Here is a 14,788-nt window from a genome sequence, read left to right on the forward strand (position 1 = left end):
GGTGACAACATATTTGGGGATAAAGGAGCAACTACCACTGGCTCTTTGGGGGTGATGGAATTACTTATTATGGAGTTTATGTGATTTACAAATACCATTTAGTGGTTGTCTTAAAAGGAGACGCATGTTTAAGTATTTCTTTAGTTACATAATCATCATAAACATTTTGCTCTGAATGCACAGGTGGCAAATTGACCTTATTAACCATTTAGCAACAAAAAATTGACCAAACATGCTTTCATGCGAGGTTAAGTTGATGGACACCTACAAGCAAAATCAATGCTAAGCTGATGAACTTTCTTGCTCAACACTGCAGCAACATCTGCTCACGAAAGGCATTCCTCCTCAGAAGTGGTCTTTTCCCTTATCTTGCCCCTGTGTTGGTGCTGATGGCTGTCCTATTTGTTTATTTATTTATTTGTGCATTTGCAAGGCGCTTATACATCAAGAAATTGTTTTTCAAAGCGCCTAGCATTGTTTTCAACCCACCCTGCAGTAGCACTGCTGTCAGTTCTTAGACATTGGAGCTGCACCAATGTCATGCAGGCAGACTCGATCAGTGTGCGGGTGATGGCCAGTACTAGCAACCAGCACTGTCACCTTCCAACTCATTGATATTCATGAAAATGGGTAACTAGCACTGCTGTGCCAGTGTGGGTCATCCGGTTCATGGCTTACAATGAGCTGACCCAGGATGCAGACTCATGGGCAACGCACAGTGGTGTTGCCTGTTGTGTAAAAATAATAAAAATAATAAAACTGCCAAAACGCAAAATCATATTTAAACAGTCTGAGAAAATAAGTGCCGGTGCCCAGAAATAAGAGCCAGGTCTAAGCACTGGCAAAAACCCCCACCAGTGCTTTAAGTGGGCCGGGGCCTGCCGGGGCCCGGCCCTGACAGTCTCCAAAAAGTGAGACTAAGCCGGGACCCTGCCGGGGCCCCCCGATCTCACCAAGCCACGGCGGGTGCATCTCCCGCCACAGACGCGACGGGAGATGAGCCCGCCGGCAGCCCATCAAGAGGTCAGGCAACAGGAAAAGCTGTGACTGACAGACTTGCCAGCCAGTCACAGCTTGAGCGACGCTGTGACTGGCTGACACTTCTGCCAGACACAGCTGCCTGCTGCCGGAAGAGCATTACCTTGGAAACTAACTTCCTCTGGCAACCCCTCACGGGGGTTAGTCGTAGACATAGTCGCATTTCTTACCTTTGGCACTTGATTCTGCGACAACCGGCGACGACCACCATCCGACGAGAAGGAGAAGCTACAAAATCACAGTAAGTGACTGCTGCCACTGGCTTTACTGTTCCTTGTTGCAGTTTCAACTGGTCGAGGTAAACTTTGCAATTCAGTGTGTTCACCTCGGCCAGCTGAAACTGCAACAAACACTTCTGTTGCTTTCACGCTCTGCATTTTTCTTTTGTTCCCTTTACTTTTCTGCTCTCTGCTCACATGCATTTTCTTTCATTTATTTTCCTTGTTCCAAACTTTCTGCTGTTTGTTCCCTCGCATTGAGCAATGCGAGGGAACAAACAGCAAAAAGTTTGGAACGGAGAAAATAAATGAAAGAAAATGCATGCTTTTTTTCATTTATTTTCCTTTTTCATGCGAGGGAACAAACAGCAGAAAGTTTGGAACAGAGAAAATAAATGAAAGGAAATGCATGTGAGCCTCGCATGCATTTTCTTTAATTTATTTTCCCTGTTCTAAACGTTCTGCGGTTTGTTCGCATGCTTTTACTTTCATTTGTTTTCTTTGTTCCAAACTTTCTGATGTTTGTTCCCTCGCAGCAATGCGAGGGAACAAACAGCAGAAAGTTTGGAACAGAGAAAATAAATGAAAGAAAATGCATGCGAAGATCGCATGCATTTTCTTTAATTTATTTTCCCGTTGCAGCATTTGTTGCACCAAAGTCAGCAGTATCCTCATGGTGTCTCTGTGAACCAGCCTGGTGCGCCCTGATATTCTGTTGTCTTTGGTCCTCTGGACCATCTTGGTTGCGTGAAGCAACATAGGCATTATATTGGGTAGTTTTCCTTTGCCTAGAGCACAAATATGAAGCATTCTCCTGATCCTTGATGATCATTTTCTTTCATTTATGTTCCCCTGATTTTTTTTCCTGGTGCTAATTACTGTAAGGCCGCATTTGGCATGCCATACCGGATTTGATACCGGATTTGTTTCACACAATGCTGGGCCTTAACACACTGATCTTTATTCCTGGTGCTAATTACTGTATGTCCATGAGCCGACATTCCACTTTCACAATATCCATTCCAATGTACAATCCATTCCAATGTACAAAGCACCTTTCGTTTTTGACTCATGGTTGGGACTTTGCTGTATTCTAATTTCATAACAAAATGGGAGAGGGGCTTCAATTGGGTGTTGACAAATCCTACCCTTGTTACTTGAGTGTGGGCCAATACACCAGATAAGGCCTTGGCCCTGGGCTATAACATCCCACTATGGCATTAGAATACTGCATTTGTCACTGCCTAACTTTTCAATATTCCTGAAAATTCTAATTGTCACAAGTGGTTTGGGGGGTATTTAACTGTTGCAAATGAGCATTTTAAAATGCCACCTGGCAAATACACATTTTCTTTCTTTTGCAATGTTTTCTTTTGCAATGTGACTCACTTGTAATGTGCCCTTATTGCCAATTTATGTTCTATAAAAAATGCATGGGCACAGCATAAGGGGCAGGCATGGGTAGCATAAAATCTGGTTCACAAATGAGATAAGCTATGTTCAGTGCAGTAAACCACATTTTCATTTTTTACAGATAGGAAGCTGAGAATTTCGAGTGTGCGTTAGAAACAGATCCGCTAGTGACATATCCAAGATTTTCTGCAGCCATTAACGATGTCGGCAAAGTCTGCTGTACTTCCCATGGGTAAGTTTATGCAGCCTTCGCTATTTGACTACTTGCCATCAGCGAAAAGATGTAAGGTGGCGGAGGCTGCCAACATTCTGAGTGGGGATGAGGAAGCTAGCCCAGTCAATTCGAGAAGTGAGGCAGCAGAAATATGCCAGGATATTTGTGCTAAGGAGGCCAGTAGCTCCAGTGCATTTCCCACTACACTGCAGCCTGTGCCAGAAGAGCCTCTTCTAACCCCTGAATGCTGGAGCGAGCAGCAATGGTGCTATTTTAAGGGGGAATATGAATGGATTTTTCTGGCTTCAGGTCACATTGGATGCTCTGTGTGTAGGGACGTGAAAGCAACAGGTGGCTTATCCGTGCACTCCTCTGGGCAAGGTTTGCGCAAAGCATGGAATGGGCCGATGGAAAGGTGGGTCCGTCAGGTTCTGGTAAACATGCCAGTCAGAAGCAGTGTCGAAAGAAGACTATGGAGCACAAGTCAAGTGGTGCTCAAAAGGCATCAGAAGACATTCTAACAGCGCGAAAAAAGAACCACATGACAGAAGCCATGCAGCAAAGCAGGGGCAAACATTTGGAAAGCACATGCAGAGTGTTTCACACTGTTTTCTAACTGACCAAAAAGAATTGGCCATTCACAGATCACCCTGATTTGGTGGCACTCCAGGAGGTGAATGGTGTTGAAATGGGTCGTGTGTTGTGAAGTAACGTTACTGCAACAGAGATAGTGAGACATATTGCATCAGAAATGCAAAAGAAGTTAGTGTGTTATATCAGAGAACACAAGCCAAAGATTTCTGTGTTTGTGGACGAGAGCACCACTGTCGGCAACAAATCAACTTTGATTATTTATCTGCGGGGTCTTTGTGGACGAGAGCACCACTGTCGGCAACAAATCAACTTTGATTATTTATCTGCGGGGTCTTTGTGGACGAGAGCACCACTGTCAGCAACAAATCAACTTTGATTATTTATCTGCAGGGTCTTTTTGGGGCTCATGGTAAACCAGTCACCATTTTCTTTGGACTAGTGGAGCTTCAAGAGACAAATGCCTTGGCCATAAAGGAAGCTCTGCTGGAGTATTTTGAGAATGTTGGCATCACAAAGACCCTGTTGCATGAGATATGGATTGCTATTTGTTCAGATGGTGCAGCTGTAATGTTTGGTAGCAAAGGAGGGGTGACAACATCATTGCGAGCGGAATTCCCAAATCTTTTGTTATTGTGGCATTGTCTAGCTCACCACCTTGAACTGGCCGTTGCAGACACAATTGATGAAGTTGGTGGGGCCAATCATTTTAAAATGTTCATGGACTCTTTATATGTCACATACAGCATGTCACCAAAAAACACAAGACCGCTAGAAATGGCTGCCAGTGATCTGGGTTTCCAGCTGCAGAATATAGGGAAAATGCTGGACACATGATGGGTTGCATCAAGTTATAGGACAGTTCAAGCTGTTTGGAACTGCTTCCCTGCTTTGTGTAAGCATTTCGGAGAAGCTTCTAAGGACCCCTCAAGAGCAATAAGGGACGAAGCAGATATGAGGGTCTGCTTAAGAAGCTTGTCTACTGCTCTTTCTTGAAAGATTTAGGGCTTATGTGTGATGCCCTTCAAGAACTGAAAGACTTGTCTCTGGCTCTTCAGAGACGGGATATCACAATTGTGGATGCATTCAGACTCTTGGTTGGGCAAGTCCGGAGATTCTTTGCGATGAAAGAATCTTCGGGGGAGTTTGCTTCTACTGCTCAGAGTGCAGTTGATTGTGGACACTTCAAGAGCGTTCATATTTCCCAGGGAAGGGCAAACTCTGTGTCTCTGAATGAAAGGCAATTTTATCAAAGCCTTTCAGTTAACCTTGCCAAAAGGTGTGCTCCAGACTTGGATAAAGAACTTGTAGCCAGTTTCAGTGGGCCTCATTACAACCCAGGCGTTAAGGGGTTAACGGCGCCGTAAAAGGTGTCGCCGCCGTTAAACCCTTAACACCTGATTACGAGGTCCCTTTGCGGGTTGCACTTTAATGCCTGCTTTTAGCAGGCGTTAAAAAACCAACCCGCAAAGGGACCTAGGAGCTAATTACGGCACCGTAATTTACGGTGCCGTAATTAGCGCCTTCCCCATTCCCATTGAGCCCTATGGGCCAAAAATGGGAATGAGGAAGGGGCCATGGTGAATGGGGAATTACCGCCCTGCCAACCTTGGAATGGGGCGGTAATTCCGCCATTCACCATGGCGGACCCCGGCATGGACCATGGTGCTAATAGCACCATGGTTTAGCGCCGGGGTCGTAATGAGGCCCAGTGTCTTGGATGCAAAGAATTTACCGAATGATGAAGACATTGGGCCTCATTACACAGACGGCGGTGGACCAAGGTGCTATTAGCACCTTGGTCCATGCCGGTAAAATACCGGCACCGCCTTGGTGGAAAGGGGAATTACCGCCCTATTCCAAGGTTGGTGGGGCGGTAATTCCCCCTTCCCCCATTGCCCTTCCCCATTCCCATTTTTGCCCCATAGGGCATAATGGGAATGGGGAAGGTGCTAATTACGGCACCGCAAATTGCGGTACCGTAATTAGCTCCCTGGTCCCTTTGCGAGTTGGTTTTTAACGCCTGCAAAAAGCAGGCGTTAAATTCTCCAACCCGCAAAGGGACCTCGTAGTAAGGAGGTAAGGGTTTACCGGTACCAGTAAAATACCGGTACCGGTAAACCTTTACTGCCTACCGTGTAAAGAGGCCCATTGTACTTTATGGTGAAAATGAGATTCAGAGACTGTGTACGAAATTTCAGCTCCCAATCAGAGACACCTTCCATACCTTCAGGGATTTTAAGGACTTTGGTGGCAAAAGGTGCCCTGAAGCATTTAGGGCTTTGGTTGCTTGCATGGAAACATTGCCCGCAAGCAATGCAGATTGCGAAAGGGGCTTCAGCGCCATGAATTTAATTACTTTGCCAAGCCGAGCATCCCTCCATGTGGCCACTATTTCCTCATGTTTATGGCTGAAACTTAATGGCCCTCCATTAAAAGCATTTAAGCTATTGTCCTTTGTGAAAAGCTGGCTGGCAAAAGGGAGACAAACAGCTGAGGAAGCGCACTGCGAGCAAGCTCATGCAAAGAAGGACTCCCTTGAAGATTATTATGTGGGGTTCTGGGAAATTGTCAATTCATTGTTTACACATTTGAATGCACCTACTAATGTACCTCAACACCTATCCTTTCGTCAACGGCCCAGTTAAGGGTCCAATAAATAATCACCTTGAGCTTTGATTTGTTATACTTTAAGCCATTTAGCAAGCAGTCTGCTACACAATATGTACTTAGTAATGTAGGCCCGACCCGTTTTACCATGTCGCATTTAGGCCCGCCCACCAATTAGGCCACGCCCATCATGTCTTAGGTCACACACCCAAATGAGGCCCTCCACCCTCAGTTTCTTACCCCACTTAAAGCACTGACCCCCACAAAGCAAGCACTGTAATGAAAACACACATCTTTTGAAGCTTGGATCAGATGGAAAACTCACTGATCAGAAAACCTGCTGGAATTTCCACAAACCCATTTTAAGCTATCCGCAGCCCACTACAGTGCTGAACCTGTGACCTATCCCCCCGCCCCCACACACACTGAGGGATGATGTAACACTGATCAAGATTCTTTCCTAACCTCAACTGAGCACTTCAACCAGCTACCTTGGAATAATGAGGCACACCCCTCAGCGTCCAGAAAAAACACTATTGCCAGATAATGTCATCCAGCCAGAAAAAAGAAGTAGCGGTTACCTTTACACAGTCCTGATGCCTAGGGCGGTCTTCCTCACTGACAGTGCTGGAGCCCTTGGCCTGTGGCGGCCCGGCAGCGCCAGTGCTGCCAGTAAGAAATGCACTCTCAGTGTTCAGTGACAGGAGGGAGGAAGAGAGGTGGGGGAGGTGGCAGGATACCAGGTATTTTTTCCCTTTTCGAGTTTGTGGAGGGGTCAATAAGCTATATGATGGCCAGATGGCAGGTATGTTTTTCCTTTTGGGTTGTGAGGAGTGAAGGTGACATAAACGAGGAATGCGAGGTGCACAATAAACAAACAATTGCACATGTGTAACACTGAACAGGGACACTTTTTGCTTCCGAAGCAAAATCATAGGGAACTCGAGTTTGACTCTCATTGTCTATCAGATTGCATCTGGAACCCCTTGGAGAACGCTATACTCGTTTTTCCCGGTTACCTATCTACTATTCTTTATATATATGACACTCTCAACCGTACCAACCAAACACACCTACACACACTTCCATTCTTCCTTACCCGCAGGATTCACTAATGCCTAGAAAGATCTAAACCCTGCATTTACCATGGCTGGCCATCAGGAGTAATGAAGAAGTTAAGCCCAGACAGTGTAAAAAAAAGGAGTGGAACGATGGTCTCTCTGACCCGCTCCTTTTAGGCTCCCACCCTTCCCTCTCCGCTACACCCCATACTCACTGCCACTCCCCCCACCCTAATTCAAACCCCATAGCTAGGTCCTTTCTTTCTACTCCTCCTCCCCACAACGCTGTGTTTTACAGAAGCTCTAGCAAGACTGAAGAAAACAAAACATGCATTTCAATGACCGCCATTAGTGTGTCTTGCCCCACACTGCTTGCAACTCTATTCAGCCTACACTTCCAATCACTCACCATTTTCACCTCTTAAGGGACACGCCTGTTAGGACTGATTCTCTATACTTTGGCCTGGGGGACAGATGTGGTAGAAGGCCAACCTAGTATTGTGATAAGGACAACTGTGGGAGCTGTAGACAAACCAGTTCAAGGTAGCAAGGCGAGTGGTCTAGGCTAAGTCTTAACAGGTGCTGAGCTTGTAAGGGGGCCACAATGAGCACAAACAGTGAAACAGTAAAGGAACACACTTAGACAATCAGGTATAACAATACCTCTTTACTTATGGCCGTATAACACAGTGAAAACTGACTACCAACAGGTAATACTACCACACAACACTAATAATAGATAGATACATACACACAATCACTGGAGTGGGGCAACATGCATATCAATCCCCTGAAAAGGAAAGTACAGATTAGTATTAGCACTACAGGACCACAGAGATACAATTCTAGCTTCAGAAGTCCATCCCTCAAATTTATGGGGCCTTCTGCCCAAATGGTCATCAAAGTTCCATACAGTTTGTGACACTGGAAAAAATGACCGTAGGGTCTCTGGGGTCCAATCAATAGTTCCAAGTGTTAGGGGACACGTTATTCTAACAAACATGTCCCCAACCTTTTGGAGTGCTTGTGTGAACAAGCAATGGGAAAGGCAAACTATTTCAAAAGTTGATAAAAGTTATCAAAACCTTTAAGAGGGAGTTAGGAGTTCAGGTAAGTATCGCTACAACCCACCCCATACTCTAATTCTTTGTAGAACTTGGCAGGTCTGCTGAAGAGGGTCAGAGGTTGCTTTTTCTGCTGCCTCAGCCCTTGATCCCCAGTGGTTGCAGGTTTGAGCACTTCTCCGGGTTGGCGACTAATGCTGGTGCAAGGTCTTCCAGTTGACAAATGCAAAAGAACTCGATGCAGGGCCCCTCTCAGGACAGGTCTGGAAGCAGGTAAGTCATTTTAGACCCTATATCAAGTCCCCTTGATGCTGGGACCACAGCATTCCGGAGAGGTAAGTCTTATAGAACAAGCTGAGGATCCACCAAGTTCCAGGCCTCCACTCGACGACATCTGCAGCACGGTAGCCCAAACTCTGAGCTGGTCAGCCACTGGGTGGTCCAGGGGTACTTCAAAAGGCTCTTCTTCCTATGACTCTGAGCTGACGTCGAGAATGGATGTTCCCTTCTCTCCAAGGGTCACATCTTCTTCTCAGGACTGCTCGAGATCATCCACAAGACAGGGCCCTACCAGTACAGCAGCAGACGTTGGTTGCCAGTCCTTTTTCCAATGGATCTCCGCTCTCCTTGCTGGATTTGCAGATGGACAGGATTGCTCCATCGGTTTCTTCCAGGATCTCTCTAGAGTGGGTGCAGGGGTCCTCTTTTTATCCAAAAAGCCAGGTTGTAGTGTTATATTGAGACCACCCTTAACCTGGGGAGTTCCTTCCCACCCCTAATCAAGGAGCTCTGCATTGCTCGCTTGTGTTTTATAGCGCTGGCCTTACGGAAGATTCATATAGAGTCACACAAATCTCGCCCATTGTGCCCACAGTGAGCCAAGAACCAGGCCACGGCATGGGAAATATATTTGTATTTATTTGAATAATAAACAATGGAGATCACACTAAAACGGCACGCACCACCTTCTTTGTGACTCACAATTAAACTTCTGATTACACAAATAAATCACACAAGTTGGTTGGGAAAAACACAAATCACAATACTTTATCCCAATTTTACTTCCAGAAATAATCAACACTGGTCAATGAACAATAGTGCTGTGCAATTTTGAGTTTCCTGTGTGCTTAAAAGGCTAGCAGTTTGGTTTATAGATTGGTAAAAATGCAGATGGCAATTATGATTCCACCCACACTTTTGCTTTCAAATAAACATAGGGTGATTTTGCAGTTTGTTTGGGGAAGAGGGACAGTAAAAATTGGGATGATTTAAAAATTTAGGATTTTTAGACCCCCTCCACTTACATTACAGTCTATAGTTTTCATTGCACACTGGGAATTATCTTTGTTAATTTGGAATTTTAACAAAAATCACCGTGTTTTTCTGCCAAGGGGAATTCATTAAATTCATATTTTTAGTTAAGTAGTCTAAGGATCTACACCCCACCCGCCCACAATATCAGCAAAAAGATTTAAGGCCAGCAGATTCCCCACCTTTTGGTTTCAAAGGGGTCAATTCTACTTACCATGAAAATGTCTGGTTAAAGTTCAGGAACTCCAGCTATATTTCAGGACCCTCTGTGAGGACAGGGCAGGGATCTGGTCACCCCACTCTCAAAGATGGTCCCCAGTTCTTCACCATAGGGCCCAAGTCAGCTCTCTAGGACTCCCCAGTAATAGACGGCACCACCCGATGCAATTATAATTTTTCTTTGATGTTTCCTTGTGGCTGCCAGATGGTCATTTTCAGCAGCTCTTCCCCTTCTTCATACTGCATACACTTTATATACCAGTGATGACACCATCAAGATCTCAATATTGGGCAGTTCCCTGCAACAATTCTCACAACCAGGATTGGACAGTTACTCTTCTCTCTCCTCCCAAGTCCAGCCGTTCTCTATGGATTGGTTTAGGAGTCTGGAACAGACATATGGCAACTTCCATTTGAAATCCCCTTTTGTGCCCATGTCAACCTTTTGGTAAAATTTAGTTATGTGGCAAAATTTCAGAATTTACTAGTAACTACCATAATGTATATATTTTCTGACTCCGCTAATCATGGGGAATTAAATAAAGTGACAGCTGGATCCGCACCTTGTTGCACGGGTGTTTGGCAATTTGCAGCTGTTTTTACAAAAAGCATAATCGTTAGGAACATGTAATTTACTCCCCACATTCCTAATTTTACCCTCCACCAGTTCGTCAACTATCAAATTTGGAACATGTTCAGAGCAGCCAGGAACACCCTTTAGCTGGTCATTACATTTCCCTAAGTCACAAGGGATACATTTTATTTCAACACAATCGCCGGGAATTGATATAAAAAATGACACGAAGATGAAGGCAGTACGACTGCTGAGAAAAAGGCATAAGTGATAACAGTTCCTTTAAATTAATATGAAATCTTCATGTTATGCAAATTGTTGCTCTCCGGTCTCCAGGCCATTTGGCACTCTGGGCCAGCCTGTGAACAGAGTTTTCTTTTTATTAGTCGCTTGGTTGTTTGAAGTGCAGGCTGCCAAAGGGTACCCACCTACCCAGAGGAGCCGGAACAACAGTGCCAACTTTGCGGACCATTTATATCATCCACAGGAGCCCTTTGGTGAGCGTTGGACTGAACGATGCCTGCGGGCCTTCAAGGAGCTCAAGCGGACCCTCACCACAGTACCATTCCGGGCCTATGCAGATCTGCAGTTACTTTACATCCTGCTTGTGGGCGTGAGGACGGGACGGGAGCTGTTCTCTACCAGGAGACCAATGGTGAGATGAGACCAGTTGCTTTTGCCAGCCAACGCCTGCATGCAGCAGGAAGGAATTACATAGTCCACAAGTTGGACTTTTTGGCATTGAAGTGGGTCGTTACAGAGAAGTTCCAGGATTCACAGTGAGGATGGACAACAACCCCCTTAAGTATGTGTTGAAGTTGGCAAAGCTGGATGCTACTGGACACCGTTGGCTCACCGCACTGTCCACATAGAACTTCAGTCTACAGTACAGACCTGGGCACACTAACATCAATGCTGATGCCCTCTCTCAGAGGCCTCATGCTCAGCCGGATGATGCAGCTGGATCCACCTCATCTTTAGCAGGCGTAAGAGCTATCTGCCAGGCTGCAAGTCAGCAGGAGCCAGACAGAGTCAGGGGCATGGATTGCTTGGGATCCTCAGCTGAGGCTACTGCAATATCACCAATCTGGCGGAATCTGAGCTACCGCGTCTGACCCGACATGAGATCTGTATGTCACAGCTAGCGGATCCTGGCACTGCTCCGTTCCTTAAAGCCAAGACCACAGGAGCGGATGTGTCCATAGATGTCCTTCATGACCCAGAGCAAGCTGTAATGCTGAAGGGGTGGAAGACGCTCGTGCAGAAGGGTGGAATCCTGTACAAGGAAAGCAAAGTTGGAGACCAGCTATTACATCACCTGTTTCTGCCACAGAGATTCCACCAGGCTGTAGTGTATGCATTCCACGACCAACACAGACATCTTGGCAGTGACAGAACCTTCGAGTTGGTCTGCTCAAGGTTTTTCTGGCCCAGTCTAGCAGCAGATGTCAAGTATTATTGCCAGCACTGTACCAGGTATGTCACCAGGAAGACCACGGCTCGTCCTGCAGCCTATCTTCACCATCTGCAGAAGTCCGGGCCCATGGACCTCGTCTGCATTGATTTCCTCAAGCTCGAGATGGACAGGCGAGGAGTGCAGAATATTATGGTGGTGACAGACCACTTCACTCGGTAGGCGCAGGCATTTCCAACCAAATATCCGCGTGCCATCACCATTGCCTGCGTGTTGTGGGAAAAATACTGTGTGCCAGCCAGGATCCATTCTGACCACGCACCAGACTTGGAGCCTCATGAGTTGGGCAGTTGCACTTAAATGCAGTGGTAACGATATTACCGCCGTGTTTAAGGGCTGACTCGATCACGAGTTGGGTGCTAAATGAGCTGTTTTACCTCCAGCTTTTTGCTGGAGATGAAAATCCCATTTAGCACCCTGTTTTCTGCGCAATTACTGCCGGCTGTATTAGTGCACAGTATTTGCACCAAAAATGCCATGGACCCAATGGGGAATGGGGATTTACTGTTGATGCCCAAACTGTGATCTTGCGCTAATAACGCCGGAACGCCTGGTGCTAACACAATTACAGTTGGCCGGTACTACCACCAGGATACTGCCCAACTCATGATGAGGCCCTTTGAATCGACACTCATCAAGCAGATGCTGGAGCTGGTTGGCATCAAGAAGACCATTACAACTCCATATCACCCTGAGGCTAGAGGAGAAGAACAGATGGAGTCAGCATGTCACCACCCTGACCCATGCGTACAACTGCACAAAGAATTATGCCACCGGGTTTACACCATATTTCTTGATGTTTGGAAGGGAGGCCCTGTTCATGTTGACCTGTGTTTTGGAGTGTCCGCAGACAGAACTGGCAGTGAGAACTATGACAGCTATGTTAAACAGCTCAAGTGTCAACTCATATCAGCTTGCCCAGGCTGCCGCGGAGAAGGCAGCAGAAGGGAACAAATGCTGGTACGACGCCAAGGTCAGATTTCATGCTCTTTAACCTGGCTATCATGTGTTGATCCGCAGCCTGGGAAAGAGAGGATGCAACAAGCTAGGCGACATGTGGGAGTCTCAGCCTTTCATCATATTATATGATCAGCTAGGAGAGCTCCCTTGTCTACCACCTGCAAAGGGAAGGACAGCCAAGGAACAGCAAGACCTTGCACCGGATCCACCTGCTCCAGTCGGGGATGAGGTTGATCTGACACCATAGGTGAGTGATGAAGAACCGGCAAAGGGGATGGGGACGAGACAGCAGTGACTCCGTGCTGAAAGGCCCGAAAAAATCCTTCGAGGCTCAATCCCCAGAAGCTTCTCCAGTTACAGAGGCTGAGAGATCAGAAGGTCATCCAGAAGCCATTGAAGACACTGATGCCAAGAGTGATCAGTTCAGCATATACACAGACCAAGGGTTAGCTCAGACACTTGTGTGAGTCCCTACACCCATGGATCCAGATCCCACTCCTAAGGAACCTGAACCCCATCCTCAGAGTATTCTTTCAGAGGTTGTTCCCGATCCTGCTCCAATCGCTCCTGCCATGCTGGACATAGTAGAGTTACCCATCCCTCTGCTGGAAGATAGGGTCCACGACTTGGTGCGGAGCACTCCGACGAGTCTGGGAGAAAACCTCCATGAGGCTCCGGCTGCTCTGTCGAACCACCATCGAGAGCAGACCTGTTATGAAATGAATCTATTCTACACCTTGGGTCAAGTGTGATGTTCCAGTCTGTTTCTCTCAGTCCTCCCTCCCTCCTTTTCTAGAGCAGGTTACTGGGAGTTCAGGGGTATTGTGGGAGGTGCCTGAGATTCAGGGTACTGGGTGGCCTGTCCTAAATCATAGCTGTGTAAATTCATTGACCAGACCAAAGCTATCCTCGGGGCCGAGGATAGTTCAAAGGGGGGAGCATGTAACCCACGTTCAGGGAATAAAATAAAGGATCCCCAGCACGTGAAGCCGCGCTGGGGATCCTGAAATGTAAAAAAAAAAAGAAAACCGGGTCCCCGAAGGGACCCAGAAGAAAGGAAAACCAAGTTAGAGTAAGTGTCCCTCCCACATGAACATGCAAGGGTCCCATTGCTCTAAAGAAAAATAACAGTCACTGGCGTGAGCGGAGCACCGGTGACAGTTGGAGAAACTCTTCAACAGGATGAGAGGCGCCGGTGACATAGGCAGCTCAGGCCTTTAATTTGGCACACCCCTGACAGGCAGGGGAGTGCCTTAAACAATTTCTGCTGCCCCTCAGGTAGCTCCATTCTCGCTGGGCCTCAGGCACCTACAGTTACTGGCACTCCCCATAGCTGGGGGCGCCCAATGTATCTTTAGGCCTCCTTGGGCTGATTTTAGATCCAGGGGCCACTCCCCCCTGACAGGTGGCCCACCTGGACTCCCTGGGCCACACCTGGCAGACGTGGCCCAGGTTGAGAAGTGCTGTGGGGGGCTCCCCATGCCGCCTCTGAGTGCTGGGCTACCTCTGACATACGCAGCCCAGCTGATATAAAGACTTTGGGTCCCCACACTGTTGCTGCTGCTGCCTGCCACCCACTGCCAGAAGAGGCACCATCAAAGAGCACAGGAAGAAAGAAGAGCAAGCGAGCAGCAAGGACCTTCAGACAGTCCTGGCCAGGTTGTAGTACAAGTAAGGTCTTTTTAAATCGCTTTTTAATACAGTGCACTGTAAAGACTTTGTATATATTTTCAAAGACACTTTTATATTTTAAAGGACTCTTTTTATATTTTTGTGTTTCATTTTTAGTAACGCAGCTGCTAGGTTTAGTGTAAGCTGTATATAATGGGCCTCATCACGAGTTTGGTGGTAACCCTTAAATGCGGCGGTAATGCTATTACCGCCGCATTTAACGGTCTGCCAAATCAGAGTCTTGGCGGATTTCCCCCCAGCTCTGAGCTGGGAGCAAATCCGCTGCAATTTTGCCGATTTTCGGCACTAATACTGCCGGCGGGAAGTCTGCCGGCGGTAATAGCGCGCTAATTCTCCATTGGGCCCAATG

General features: G+C 46.8%; 1 long non-coding RNA gene across 2 annotated transcripts in view; it reads left to right on the top strand.

The window, feature by feature from the left end:
• Positions 1–1,157: 1,157 nt before the first annotated feature.
• LOC138567127 (uncharacterized) overlaps positions 1,158–14,788 on the top strand; it is an 86,698-nt gene continuing 73,067 nt past the window's right edge. For both annotated transcript variants that reach the window (XR_011302105.1, XR_011302106.1), the window contains exons 1-2: positions 1,158–1,279; positions 2,791–2,901. This is a non-coding gene — a long non-coding RNA (uncharacterized lncRNA). The remainder of the gene's footprint in view (positions 1,280–2,790; positions 2,902–14,788) is intronic.

The sequence above is a fragment of the Ambystoma mexicanum genome, chromosome 2p (genome assembly GCF_040938575.1).
Source record: "Ambystoma mexicanum isolate Mex_15411 chromosome 2p, UKY_AmexF1_1, whole genome shotgun sequence".
NCBI classification, from domain to species: domain Eukaryota; kingdom Metazoa; phylum Chordata; class Amphibia; order Caudata; family Ambystomatidae; genus Ambystoma; species Ambystoma mexicanum.